Source organism: Elaeis guineensis, chromosome 5 (genome assembly GCF_000442705.2).
Source record: "Elaeis guineensis isolate ETL-2024a chromosome 5, EG11, whole genome shotgun sequence".
Taxonomy (NCBI): Eukaryota; Viridiplantae; Streptophyta; class Magnoliopsida; order Arecales; family Arecaceae; genus Elaeis; species Elaeis guineensis.
In genome coordinates, this window is record NC_025997.2 from 43,515,608 (window position 1) to 43,528,851 (window position 13,244).

General features: G+C 36.6%; 1 pseudogene; it reads left to right on the top strand.

Annotated features, from left to right (window-relative positions):
• LOC105035353 (U-box domain-containing protein 43-like) overlaps nt 1–12,705 on the top strand; it is a 48,892-nt pseudogene extending 36,187 nt beyond the window's left edge.
• The last annotated feature ends 539 nt before the right edge of the window (nt 12,706–13,244 follow it).

Genomic DNA, 13,244 nt, shown 5'->3' on the forward strand with positions numbered 1-13,244 from the left:
ATTTAAGAACCACATGATAAATCCTCTTTTATCATTTTGAAAGTAGCTCTAAGGACTTCATCATAACTATGAGTTCTATTTAGGAAAATATATTTCTTATGATGAATCTTGCCAGATAATATTTATTATTTTGTAATTCATATACATGTATGGAGTACAATCATCTACAACCTAAATGATTGGCTTTAGGACATAATTTCCAACAGAAAAAATTTTGTAGGAGAAATAAAATTCAACCAAGAATACCTATAGGGCATCCAACTATTGGACTCCCCTTTAAATAAATGGGCATCAGGATTTTAGGTTAAGAGAGGAGGCGCCAAAGACTCCATGCCACATCCATGTACAGCATCCTAATTTTTTCAAAATTAAGTGATGGTATGAGAAAGAAATCAGATCTTTTTCACATCAACAAACACTTCAAAGAAAACAAAGAAAAATTTATTTGGCACCACCTTTCTTTCCAAACATAACGGATCTCTTTCTTTCTTATCTCCTTATCTCTAATTTAGATCGCATTCAAATTAGAAAAGAGATAAGGATCATGACTCATCATGCTTGCTGCCCACCCTATCTGCGTCCTCTCTTCTCATGCTCAAAATCACACGCAAAAATCTTTTTGGCATTAAGAAGAAAGGTATGGGTCCAGAGTGATGCAAGAGAAAGAGATAGAGTCTCTGTTGGCTGGGACTCTTCATTTCCAATTTGATTCCAAATCAAATTAACTTTGGTTTGAACCCAATGAGAGGAAAGAACCTAATCTAATTAGAAACCTAATCATCTCAATAAAGTCCTAACCCAATTAGGAATTAACTAAGCCCAAATTCTGATCAAATCAGTAACAAATTTTTCTTGCAATTAGACTTGATCAAATCAAATCCAATCTAAGTCAAACTGAATCCAATTCAATTAGAGTTAATCCAAAACTCTTTGCTCAATCAAATTGAGTCAATTAGCAATCTAATTGCTAATAAATCCTCCATTAATAGTAGAGTCCCAGTCCAGTGAAACTCTCATCCAGAGTCCCAGTTCCAGTGGGACTCTTCACCAAAGTCCCAATCCAATGAGACTCTTCAGCCATCATATCAGACCAAATCTTCTAATGTGCGTGACCCCATAGGTTCGAACCTAAGCCGGTAGCATGGAAATAATTTTCTACACTAATCGATGTAACCATCTAGCAATGGGATCCGATGTTTGGATAGGTCGAAAGATTGTAAAGTAACATTCTAGAACATACTGATGTATGGTTATCGTATAATTCATCTCTTTGACCCAAATACTCAAGGTGATCTAGGATTTAACTGTCAACCCTATATAGTCAACTACATTATATTTCAACCTTTCAAATCCATCACATGGATTATCCTAGCCAAGATTTTGCTCAATTGAAATACATTGATGCATTAACTCCTACTTATTCAGAGGGATCGATCTCATCTTGACTCATACACCAACTTGATAAGTACTTGATTGCACCCATAAACCTTCCATCACTGAATTAAAAATTCAGATGATCCGGTACCAAAGTACAGTGAGTTATTTATAAGTCACCGTGGTGATCTCAGATCAAAAGGATACTTATATCCATACCCTTCACGAGCTACTCTTGACCATAGAGTAGTTGATAAATGGCCACGTTCAGTACTAATGTACTCTTACATTCTATCTGCATGCCATACTAGTATCTCCACACTAGGTTAAGAGGATAACTAATTCATATGGCACATAACGACCTATACTTGATATTGCTATCGTCCTATTAACAGCATATCATTTGATCGCGAACATATTTTAAGGACTAAACAATAAATTCTCCTTTGTCGATTAATTATAGTTCTAAGAATTTCATCATAACATAGGAGTTCAAATAAGATGGACAAAATATGAGCACAATCATCAACAGGCTGATGATCGGCTTTGGAACATATTTTTCAACAGTTCTGATATAAGTTTGCCCTAGCATAACAGTAAAACATTATGTTGAATGATTGTCCTAGAATATATTGAAAATAATTTTAAAATTTTTTTCACTATATTTTAAATTTTTAAAATTTCTGCATTCAACAAAAAATCCATGTGATGGATTTCCTTCATTTTCATCATTGAAATTTTATAAAAATTTTAAATAACGAAAATATCTCTCTATTTTTTATGACATTTTGTAGCTAAATAATGAATAAAAAATTATAATTTGATTATAAAATATCATATATGATCCCATAAATTTTTTAAAAAATAAATATTTTTATTATTTAAAATTTAAAATAAAAAATAAATTAATATATTTTGAAAAGCGACGGAATGTTGCATTTTTTTCGCATGCGGTGTACAAAGAATTGTATAGCCCGGCCTGAAGCCGAACTAAACAAACTGCATGGCAAGCGCTAGTCGCCTGTGTTCTCTATTATCTCTGTGATGGCCCGGCCTGAGTAAGAATCCTAGCCCACCAAAGCCCAAAAAAAAAAAAAAAAGAAAAACAGAGGAGAAGACTCCCAAAGGGAGTCTTCTTCCTCCTCTCGCCGGCTCCCAATTGAAGTTGGAAAAGATCCCTCCTCTCGCTCTATTTAAGAAGGAGAACCCTCCTCTCTCCCTCTCATCGAGAAATTTCGAGGCAAAACGGCAGAGATCGCTGGAAAATCCTCACGGAGACCCATCCCTATGCCCGTCCAATTGCTCGCCGAAAAAGCTTCACCGACGTCAGAGGTAAGCCTCCTCCCCTTCCTCTCTTCTTTCCTTTCCTTTCCATGCCTGTGTGCACGCTCGCCGACGACCGGAGTCGCCGGATTTTATTGCGGAAGAAACCTTTATTTTGCCATTTTTTCTTTGATTTCCGACGCCGGTGGTCACCGCCGACCACCAGTTTGGGCTCATTCGGGCGGCGAGTCGCCCCCCTCCTACCGATGGTCGCCCCACGTCGGCTGCACCGCTGCTCGAAACTCCAAGGAGGGGTCTTGCCGATCCCCTGTTTCGGCCCAAAGGAAGCCCGGGAAGAAGAAAAGAAAAGAAGAAGAAGGAAAAGAAAAGAAAAAAAGAAAAGAAAAAGAAAAGAAAAAGAAAAAGAAAAGAAAAAGAAGGAAAAGAAAAGAAAAAGAAAAGAAAAAAAAGAAAAAGAAGAAAAAAAATAATATAATAATAATATAATAATAATAAATAGGATTTTCTCCTTTTTTTCATGAAAAAAAAGAAAAAAAAGAAAAAAAGAAAAGAAGAAAGAAAAAAAATAAAATTAATTAATTAATAAATAATGATATAAATAATAAAATATGAGAAAGTGAGTTTCTCTCTCTTTCCTCTCTCTCTTCAGCCTGAACTAATATTTTCTCTCTCTAGAATTGGACTTTTTCTCTCTACTTTCTCTCTCTAAAATTCTCTCTCTAGATTATTTTTCTCTCCTAAGATTTTTAAAATTTTGAGAAGAATGATGATGAATTTAAATGATCCTCATGATGGATTTTTGATTTGTGATCGTCAGACGATACACCGACATCCACTTTGATCAGATCAGATATTTTTAGATTTTATTTTTCATGATTTTATTGAATTATCCACATGATAATTTCAGCATAATTTGATCTGATCGATTGGATTTATTGAATCATATTGTCTGAAGAATTCAAGATGAGTTTTCTCTCTCTAAAATTTTCTCTCTCTAAAATTTTTTCTCTCTAAAATATTCTCTCTCTTGATTGATTCTCTCTCTAAAATGGTTAGTGAATGAAGAAATTTCTTTTAATAGTCCTGATCTGATTCTAATGAAGAATCCTGATTCATGATTGTCAGACAGCGTACTGACATCCACTTTGATCAGACCATGAATCTTTAGATTTGATCATCCATGATTTCGATCTAGCCATGACTTGATTTGATCATATTGATTTTACCAATCGAGATATTGGACCAATCGTAATGTTGGATTGTGTCACCTGATCAATTCGAATTGTACCTCATGAATTCTCTCTCTTCTGATTTTTTTTCTCCACTTGATTTTATGAAATCGATGAAGAAACCTCGATCCTATCACCTCGAATCCGATTTGATCTGATAGTCAAACTTTGGATCGTTAGGTCCTAATTAGATTTTTGATTAGATAAAATTAGATGATCGGACCCAATCTAAACCGTTGAAATATGGTATTCGTATTCTTTTTAATTATTGAAATTGATTCTATATAGGATTGTGGATGTTTAATCATGGGATATCGCGATATGATCTACGAACAGAATTTTTGGAAGAAAATTTATAGAATTATGTGGATTTATTGGAATGCGTTCGAGGTAAGTAATGTTTCACTTTTTCTAGATTTATCGGTAAATTATAATGTATTTTTCTGACATAATTTGTGAAACGATGCATGAATTGGATGAATGGTATTTTGTTATGAAAATATCTTATTTGAAATGTTGTGATGAAGCATGATTGAACATATTGATTCCATGATGCATTATATTGATTGATTTCGATACTACATGATTATATGTTTTATTATTGAAATTAGAATATGAAATATGATTTATGAAGAATCATGATATAAGAAATATTATGAATTGATAACCTGACTATGTAAAGGACCCCGCCAATGGGGTCATATACGCTGGCAATTGATTTGTCCTGAGGGTTTATGTCGCCAGAGAGACCACCGACAAACCGCCAGAGAGACCAGCGGTTTCGAAGGACTTTGCTGCCAGATGATTCGCAGCTCACCGCAAGAAGATATGCGGTGTTATGATCCTGCCACAGAAAAAATGTGGTCATAGCTCATGGTTGACGAAAAGAATTTAAGAACGAAAGAAATTGAAATCTCGAAAGAAACTTGAATTTTCTAAAAAAAAAGAATTTGACATGAGTAATATTGCATAATTGAAATTGATTTCGAATTGATGAACTCTATATGCTTATTTTCTATAAATAATTATTTACTTAAATGTCTGATGAAATCTATTGAAAAGTGATCATTGCTTACTGGGCTGTCTAGCTCATTACCTCCTATTTTATTGTTTTTACAAATGTTGAGGAATTAAGATGATACAAGATATGAATGGAAGAGTGATCAGAAGCAGAATCTCTATACTTTTATTTTTGGTTGAAAATCTTATTGAATTTGATGTAAGAACTATGAATCATTGTTGAATTTATTGAGACATTAAAAAAAAAATTTAGATCTATATATTTTAAATTTAAATTATTGATTAATTATTCTGTTGTTATTTTAAAATAATATAATAAAATATCTTATATATTTATAAAAAAAAAAATTTATAAATATGTACAGACCATCGATTTACAATTTCGGATCGCGACAATCTCTCTTCCCAAAGATCCATACAGCAGCCGAAATCCGATACCGTTGAGCTGCTTCTCCACCTGCTCGACTCGGCTGAAGAGACGGTCACCCTCGCAACGAATCCTGAAGCCGAGACTCTAACCTCCTCCCTCCCGGTCTTTGCAGCCCAGGTCGAACGGTTGACACCAATTCTGCATGTTCTTCACCGGTGCAAGGTTTCAGGAACGCCTACGATCCGGAAGGCTGCGGAGGCCCTCGACGCCGAGCTCCGGCGGGCCCGGGCAACTTGTCAGGATCTCCGCCGGCTCGCCGGTGAGGCGGTCCACCTGATGGATGGCTCTATTCATGACCTTGTGAGGTGCCTCGGCCTTCTTCTTGATGCATTGGTGGATCCGGAAGGGATCAAGGACGAGACTGGAGATCTGCAGAGGGAGATGACGGAAACGCAATTCGATGGCTCGACAATACGGAAGGGTGGTGGTCTCCTGGATATTGAGGATGATTTGGTGGTGCGGGTTAAGAGGGGCGATGAGGATGAGTTTGGCATAGTGCTTCTGTAGCTGGCAGTTTTGATTACAGAGGGATGGGTGGGGGAGGAAGGAGAGAGTTTGATTCTGCTTTTGTTCAACCGGTCCGGTTGGGTTATAATAGGTTGAGATAATCGTGTTGTTGAGAAGCCTAGCCTTCCATAGTGATGGGAAGAAGCTAAAATTTTGGAGCAAATCCAAAGACGAAAAAAAAAACTTACATTATATAAAACATGTCATGGTAGAGTGGATTCTTGGTATAGGGAATGATTCCTTTGCTTGCCTGCAGCCTTCTAACTCTTAATGTCCTATTCTATCCCAATTATCAATTTAAAAACAGAGGAATTGGGAAAACTACCTTAAAATTAGGCCTATCAATTTGCTATGGTTGATAGGAACTTATTGTATTGTTTCTGCGATTGTGTACCTCTGTTGTCTAATATTGTATGTCCTTGTGGTATTGTAGTATTCTCACCATCGTGGTGATCATATTTCTTGAATGTTTATATTTACCTTGAGCCATATCTCAATGAGTGTCGCATGTTTCCACGTACTTTGACTTCTCTTGTACCTGTCACTTGAACATATCAGTTTTATGATGTGGCTTGTTCGGATAGTGGGGAAGCAGATATATTTGTGATTTAGGTGATGTGTTATTTGAGGAACAATTGGATTTTTTCTCTTTGCTTTGTTTGTTTATGTTGTTGCTTGGTTTGCAGGAGAGAATGGCAGGGATCGAGGCTCATTCCAGTGTTGTGCGGTCTTTGTCAAGGGATGCCGATGAGAGAAGAAGAGCAGCAGGGCTGCTTTTGGATATTATTGTCTGCTTTGTTGAGCAACACAAAGAGTGCGCTTCTCATGGCAGAGGCTGGTTACTCCATTCTATTGGTACACTATTCAAAAGAAGGTACTACCACGAAGCTCTTTTAGTCCTTCTATCAGATTGTGTTTGCTATCTTAGAGATCTTAGAAGAAGGCAGGCTACTGTGATGTGTATTCTTTCACCTCAATTTGGCATCAAAACTTCACATTGTAGTGATTTTGTACTAGAGGGTTCTACAATCTGGTTCAGTAATTATCATATTTTGATTCGCATATTCTAGCTAGAAACATGTTCAGAAATTCTTATTCAGAACATGATGTACCACTAAGATTAAAGTCACTTATTGTTAGTATGGGAGTCTTGACCTTATGTTCGGATATAGTTAGAAAGTACTACCTTGTGAATGATTGCAGATTTTTATTTTGTTTTTGATGATTTGACTACATTCTAGAGGCTTTTGTTGTTTGAGTAAGAACCAATTTTATTTTGAAGAAGCCCCTATGCAATAAGAAGTTCTAGATAGTATCTGTATTCATGTAATTCTTTACACTGATTTTTTTAAGAAACATGAGTACATTACCAAGATATATTTGCTATGAAAAAATCAGGGCTATAACCAAGGGAAGGAGATATCCCCTCATACATCTCAAAAGTCCCTAAAGCTCTACGGTCATGTCCAAGCCTCTGTATCCAACAATCACTTACTAGTTTCGTCACCGCCCTAAACATCAAGCTGACATTTTGGAGGCAATTGCATTTTAGATAAAAACCACAGTAAAATACTCTCCAGGCCATAATCACCTATTTAGTCAGTTCTAGCATAACAAGAGAAAAGAAAATATAAAAGAAAAGTTGAGCTCTTTTATCAATCTCTAATTTCATTGTTTTGCAGGTTTCTTTACTCTATATTTGCATGAGGAACATGCACTATTACCAACAAGTGCTAATTAAGTTGATAATCTCCAATGCACATGTATCTGACCTATAAAAGATGTTATGGTTTCATTCCTTCTGCATTTTTCAACTATGAGAAGAACTGCTATCTGCAAATCTTATCCTAGAGCTTTTAAACTCTGAGTGCCTCTATACAGCATGATAAGAGAGTTAGGATCCTTTAAGTCTCATCACTTAACCCAAAATACAAATATGAAACCAATTTCTTTTTTCTTTTCAAAACCTATACTTGAGTAGCAAGCATCTATTAGTTTGGCTAATTGATCTCACACTTATGTTTGCTAAAGTTTGATCAACCTCTCTTTGTGGATTCTCATCAAAGTTACCGTTTCTATTTGATTTTGGGTGCCCAAATCAGCATCTTAATTATTTCTGTTCCATGTGCCTATGTTTGCTCCTTATATATAATCCTTGGTCTACTCTGCAATTCCACCCTCTCGTCACCATGTTGTTGCATTGGGCTTTTACAAAACATCAAACTTAAAATTATCATTTTTACGATGCTCATTATTTCCCAGCAGGTTGATCCATACTATATTGCCAGCCTGACTGTCCTCTTATTGAGGTTTTTGCTGTCAAAAGCATTCAACTACAACACAACATCCCACAAAAAATTGTCCACTTTATTCATCTTACTCTAATTCTACCAAAAATATATATTTTGATCACAGCAGCTTAAATTTTATAAATTCGATTGTGTCCTATTCTCACGCCAAGTCTAATGCGAAGTATCATCTTCTTTCTTATACGAAAGTGACATACTTTGGATGTGCTGTATTGCTAGAATTGAACAACTTGAATGGGATGGTTACTAATAGAAGTTGCAAACAGTGAACATTTGTGACCATGTAGCCTGTGTTGTGTTTATATTATCATCTCCATTCAGTTAGGTTGTCAGTTAAAATATGTTAGGCTTCTCTGAAATAATCGTGTAAAATAATTTCATGGCCTCCTCAACATGTGAACTTGGTCATGAATAATTTTCGGCATCTAAGATGGGTTGGTTCTTTAATCTATGTTTAACTGAAACTACTATCAGTTGTTTTGCCGCAACCAATCTATTGTAACAAGAGAAAACGACCATGTTGAAGTTGTGTTATGTTAGAACGACTGACACATCAAAAGATTATCACTTCAGACCATGTGGACAACTTTGGTTACAAGTTTAAATACTTTAGTTTCGTGGTTAGGATCAGCAGGGATTTGTTATTTTACAAAAATATATTTCAATGTTTTTGACATTAGTCACTTCAAAGCAAAAGATGTGCAAGAAAATTTCCATTAGTATGACAGATGTGGTCTTCCCCCCCCCACCCCTCATGCATATATAACACAAACTCCAGCTAGTTCTTCCATATTGACATGTTGCTTGAATTAGAAAACTATTATTATCATTGGGAAGTGCTAAATTTTGTACTTTTAATCTGCATCTTTTTCTAATTCGACTTTGTAAAAGATTTTACACTCAAAAGATTGCCAACCTGCACCACATTTGTAACTTCCACTTACATTAGCGGAGCTATGTCTGAGCATGGCGGGAAACTTTGGTGGTGAAAAAGTCTACTACATTTGCTCTAATTGAAGGGCTGCACACATAATGTTTTGTCAAACAAGTACATGCAAAATAATTAAAGATCAGCTGGCATGAGATTATTTGGACAACACAAGATGAGGGATCTTGCATACCTGGAAAGGTTAGGCTTGGTCTCCAACTCTTGACATAGGGAGAGTGAGAAAGAAGAGAGAGGGAGCAAGAGAAAGAAGATAGGTAGAGAAGGCGCCGGGAGGGGTGGGCTCCCTCTATTTAAATGTGAGCACTGAAGGGGCTGACCATCTTAGCATTTCTTGGCTAACAAGAAGAGTCTGTTGGCACAAGCAGGGACCATGCCACAAATGTGGGCTCTGGGCCTAGTAACTCCATCCTATGGCAACATGTAATACTCCAAGCAAGGTTCTAAATCCCATGGAACATTGTGGAAACTCTTTCCCTGAGAAAAAAATATCTTTGCAAAGCATACATATACCATCTTTATTTAATCAAAAATTTGTTAGTCGAGCTCATGAAAAAAGTCTGTAATGCTAGATTTATGCATGAGTTCATTCTCTGAGTTCAATATAGATACTTCTCTATTGAGTTGTAGATTCCTTGATAAGCATCCCACATATCTGCAGTAGCAATCATATACATCATACCATATAATGTTTATTCATTCCTGGGCCTACTTTTCTATGCAGTCTGATAATGAAAGTTTTAGTGGCTCATACGAAGGCATATGGATCCCTCAACTCCAAGACATGCAATGATTATCAAACAAGATTGTGATGTCTCTTGAAAGCAAGTTTGACGACAGATGTTTTCAGGTAGCCCTGTTTTCACATGTTGATGTGCAATCACCACTCTAAGAACCAGTAAATGTTGCCAAAATTTGGTCCGCATGTATTTTTGACGACATATGAGTAAGTCACCCACACCCCTAGCTGTGACTGATTTGAGGAATGAGATACAGGACTTCTATTGCTCCCCCAATTGCCTAATGAAATCGACTGAGTTTCTGGAAATGTCTTATGGATTTTAAAGACCCAATACAGCATAAGTTCACGCTAGTGTTATGTCACACATGACATGCACGGGAAAATGGTCATTTGCTTAATGTCTTCTAAAGCATCCCATTGTTAATAGAGATGGCTTTGCTAAGATGACACTTCCAACATTATAGTTTAACTATTCATGGAACCGTATTTACATTGCTAAAGATAATATAGATGGTGGTTTTGATTGAAAAATCTTACATGCTTCATGACTTCATCCTTGTCATTCTATCGATATATGTATACTAAGAAGGTTTAAAAGACCATCTTCCACAGCAGTCAGTAGCTTGTCTTACATTCAGAAGCTGTCTTTATGTATTTGCTGGGCAAGTTGTTTGTGTTAATTTTGGGCATGCAGAGGCTTTGCATCCCCTATACCTTTTACCAGACTTCATCAAATGTTTCCATGGTTTAACCTAAGATTTAATGGTATATTAAACTTTGTGTAATATCTTTTATTAATATAATCTGCTTTGCCATTTTGTAGTATGATTGAAATTTCTCTGCAGGTTCTGATATGTACAATATTCTCATGGCAACAGAAATTTCAAGGATGGAACCTACAGACCAAATGAAAGCTGTCCTTTGGGAAGATTGCCCAATTAAAGTACTTGCGAAAATTCATCTCAGTGAAACTTAAAGCCAAGCTGTCTGCATTTGGAGCCCTTCATAACCTCTCTAACTTGGCAGAAAATATTCCACACTTGATTAGTTCAGGTACTGTAGCACCTCTAGTTTAACTCCTGTTCTCTGTTATATCTGTGCTCATTACTCTTCGAGAACCTGCCTCAGCTATATTTGCAACCCTACCTCATGGTGAACTTATTCTCATAAACAAAGATGTGGCTCAGCAAATGCTCTTGCTTTGTAATTTATCCAACACAACAATCCAGTTTCACCTTTTACTGGCTCTTAAAAGCATAATGACCCTTTAAAAGCTAAAATAACCAGAACTAAAATGAAAGAAAAAAATGCAATGCAGCTTCTTTTACAATTTCTATCCGAGAGCAACGTTGAAATCAGGAACATTGCCCTGAAACTACTCTTCAATCTTCCTGAAGATTTTGAAGGAGAATTAATGGACTCATCTCGACATCTTAGTGGACATCACTTCCGCATCAATATCTGACAGTGAGAAGGCTACTGCTGTTGGCATACTAAGTGACCTCCCTCTGAATGGCAAAAAGGCAACAGAGATTCTTACAAGGTTAAACTTACTCCCTATTATCTGTTTATTCAGGATAAGCCTCTCAGCCTCGTCAACTCCTACAAAGATTATGGTTGCTCGAGAGAGTTTACTGTTCCTTGTGATAAGAAACTCCAAAAGGTGTCAGCAGCCAGTGGAGTAATTCCTTGCCTTGTAAAGCTACTCTCAAGTGCATCAGTGGCTGCCAGGTCTAGAGCCACAACTTCATTGGCTCACCCATCACAGAATTCACTTGTTTAATGTAAGGTTTAGTCATCAAGATGGCTCCATGTTCCTCCTCCTGAGGTTGATAATGGTAATTGCATTGTCAGAAACACATTTTGCCTAGTCAAGGCAGTGCTCTATGACCTTTGGTACAAATTTTGGAAGGCAAAGAGCGTGAAGCAGCTCTCAGTGCTTTGGCAACTCTTGTGCAGGACGAGCTATGGCAAGATGGGAGCAATGCCACAGAGAAAGCAGTAGGAATTCAGGCTCTTATGAGAATTGTTGAAATGGATAGTTTGAACTTTGCAGTCTTTAGAAAGCAACTTGGATGCTATTGAGGATATTTAGGCTTCCAACTCAAGGAGAGTGATATGGTGGAACTGCTCAAATTGTGTATATTGATCTTGCATGAAAGGGTGATCGGACTCTGAAACCAATGATTGCTGAGATATTGGCACACCTGTGGCACTGATGCAATCAGGCTCCTTCTTAGTGGGCTTGGCTTTGATATGGTGTGGAACCATCCATATGCAATGCACAGAAAGACTGAAGTCCTTTGGCAGCCAAAGATTCTGCAATTTAGGATGCACTGAACTTCTTTCATTTGTGTATACTTGCAGAAGATAGCCCGGAGTTGCTTAGCTAATGCTTATTGCTCATGCATTAAACTGTTACAGACTGAAATCAGTTGTTGGAAGCAAGCACATAATTGGCTCGGACCAGGCTTCAAAAGATTCTCGGTGATATGCAATCTTGTGACACAAGGGAAAAGAAAAGGAAAAAGGATTGTCTCTATCAAGCTGTCATCAGGAGATTGTTTTCTTTTGTTCTTTTATAATTTTCAATGAGAGAGTTGTAGAGTGCAGCAGTTTCAAATACTTTAGGGAAAGAAATATAGAAATGCAACAGGATGAATACGTATTTTCCAGGTCATTGTTGTTCACTGTTTTGTACATGTTATAGAGAATTAGGTTACAAGTAGACTATCACATGTAAATAATATCCAACATCCTCTTATGTTGTGTGGGTTGATATAAAAAAATTTTGAGTTATCATTTTTGTGGAAAATATGCAGTCCAATGCACTTATGCAGGTCACTAACCCTGGTTAGAAGCAATACGCTGTCCAACTTAATTATTTTGATTTTTTATGCATTAATGGGAAATTGCAATTCTGCTTTACCGAGAATGGTTATTTGCATGCATGGACTGTAAGTTTCTTTTTTTTTTGGTAAAAGAAAAAAAAGAGAACTCGCCAACATGATACTACTAGATCATTTTTCAGTGCCTTTTCATTCTAGTTACAATCAGTGTGCTTATCGAGCAGCTAAAAGTACTCAGAATAATCAAAACGCTCAGCTCCTCTTCACAGTTTGCAGCCCAGGAAAAATACAGTTTAATGCATGGTTTCCCATGATAAAGCTGAGAATTTACTCTGGTTCAGGTGCTCATGAAATATTTGTTTAACCCATGGTCACCATCTCATTTCATTGGATGAAGCATAAACTAGCAAAATGAGACCAAATTCACAATAACTGCAAAATTCAACTCAGATAACCTCTAAGTCAGGAGGAACTCTACTTGACTCGAACCTATCAACAGAACAGTTTTAGTTTGGAGCCTTACAGCAATAAGTCCTAAAAACCAGTTTAGGTTC